Source organism: Malurus melanocephalus, unplaced genomic scaffold, assembly GCF_030028575.1.
Source record: "Malurus melanocephalus ecotype Western Australia unplaced genomic scaffold, MMel_1.1 scaffold_1823, whole genome shotgun sequence".
In the NCBI taxonomy this organism is placed as follows: Eukaryota; Metazoa; Chordata; class Aves; order Passeriformes; family Maluridae; genus Malurus; species Malurus melanocephalus.
Genome location: NW_026625055.1, coordinates 10,929 through 13,067, shown reverse-complemented (window position 1 = coordinate 13,067; position 2,139 = coordinate 10,929).

The window sequence follows — 2,139 nt, the reverse complement described above, 5'->3', positions numbered from 1 at the left end:
CTTCCCAGCTGGAAAAGCACATGGAAATCCAGTTGATTTGGGGTCAGAATGCCAAATTCCAGGTGGGATGGACTGGAGGGCTCCTCCCTCCTCAAGCTGCACCTGGGGGACCTTGGTATGAGACAGAGGGAGCTGAGAATTCCCAAAATCCATGGGGAGTCAGTTCTGATTCCTCCCTGGAAGATCCAGAGCTCAGCTCCATCCCTAAATCCCATTCCCAAATTCCATTCCCGAATCCCATTCCCAAATCTTATTCCCAAACCCCATTCCTGAATCCTCTTCCCAAATCCCATTGCTGAATCCCGTTCCCAAATCCCGTTCCTGAATCCCCTATCCAAATGCCATTCCCAAACCCATTCCCAAACCCCATTCCCGAATCCCAAATCCCATTCCCAAATCCCGTTCCCGAATCCTGTTCCCGAATCCCACCCCTAAATCCCATTCCCAAATCCCATTCCCGAATCCCAAATGGGTTTGGGAATGGCATTTGGATAGGGGATTCGGAATCCCATTCCCAAACCCCGTTCCCAAATCCCATTCCCAAACCCCGTTCCCAAATCCCATTCCCAAATCCCACTCCCAAATCCCATTCCCGAATCCCATTCCCAAATCCCACCCCTAAATCCCATTCCCGAATCCCAAATGGGTTTGGGAATGGCATTTGGATAGGGGATTTGGAATCCCATTCCCAAATCCCATTCCTGAATGGTGTTCCCAAACCCCGTTCGCAAATCCCATTCCCAAATCCCACTCCCAAATCCCATTCCCGAATCCCAAATGGGTTTGGGAATGGGATTTGGATAGGGGATTTGGAATCCCGTTCCCAAATCCCATTCCTGAATCCCATTCCCAGATCCCATTCCCGAATCCCACCCCTAAATCCCATTCCCAAACCCCACCCCTAAATCTCATTCCCAAATCCCATTCCCAAATCTCATTCCCAAATCCCATTCCTAAACCCAACCCCTAAATCTCATTCCCAAATCCCATTCCCGAATCCCATTCCCGCAGATCCCTACGCCATCGTGTCCTTCCTGCACCAGAGCCAGAAGACGGTGGTGGAGAAGAACACCCTGAACCCCACCTGGGATCAGACCCTGATCTTCCACGAGATCGAGATTTTTGGGAATTCCCAGGAAGTGGCCGAGTCCCCTCCCAACATCGTGGTGGAAATCTACGACCACGACACCTATGTGAGTCCAGGGCGTGTTCCCAGCGGGAATTGGGCATTCCCRGCCTCGGGAATGTGGTATCCGGCATCTCTGGGTGGTTCAGGCCTCGAGACGGATGCTCTGAAGGGCAAAATTCCCGGAAAAATCCTGTGGTGTCCTCAGGTTCCTGCCGGTGCCACCGGAATTTTGTGTCAGTCATTTAAAGCRRGAAAATKAAAATTTAAATTAAAATTTTCCTCATGGAAAAACGTTGGGATGAGGTTGGGAGGAGTCGCGGAATTACGGAAACGCCCCCTGCTGGTTGCCGTGTCCAAAGGGCCTGGGAATGATGGAATTTTGGGGGATTGGTGGAGAAGTTTGATGAAATGATGGAAGTTTGGCAGGAATTTGAGKTTTTTTCCTGGAAAAACCAGGCTGGAGCCTGTCCTGAGCGCAGGAGGGAATTTGGGTGAAAAGCGCTTGGAAYAGACCTCGAGAAAGGTTCGGGAATATCCCAGGAATCTTTTTTTTTCTCTCTCCTGCTCCTTCCCTGTGGGAAGCAGGAAAGATCCCAAAGATCTTTGGGATCAGATTTGGGATTGATTTGGGCGGGGAATGGGATTTTTAGGAATTGTTGAAGGCTCCGAGTTCCCCCTTTGTAAAACCTGGGATAGGAATTCCACCTCCTAAACCAAAATTCCCAAAAAAGCGCTTTTCCAGCTGTAGGAATTCCGGGGAGGAACTGGAAAACCGGAGCACCAATCCCGATCCCGCGGTTCATCCCTCGCTCCCGATTTTCCGCTGGGGGGGCAGCCGGGGACGGATTTTTCCAGATTTTTCCGGGAAAAGGGACGGGAACGATCCYGATTCCCGCTATTCCTTTTTCCCAGGGTGCGGATGAATTTATGGGGCGCTGCGTCTGCCGGCCCAGCCTGGAGCGCTCGCCCCGGCTCTCCTGGTACCCCGTCACCAAATCCGGCCGCGGCGC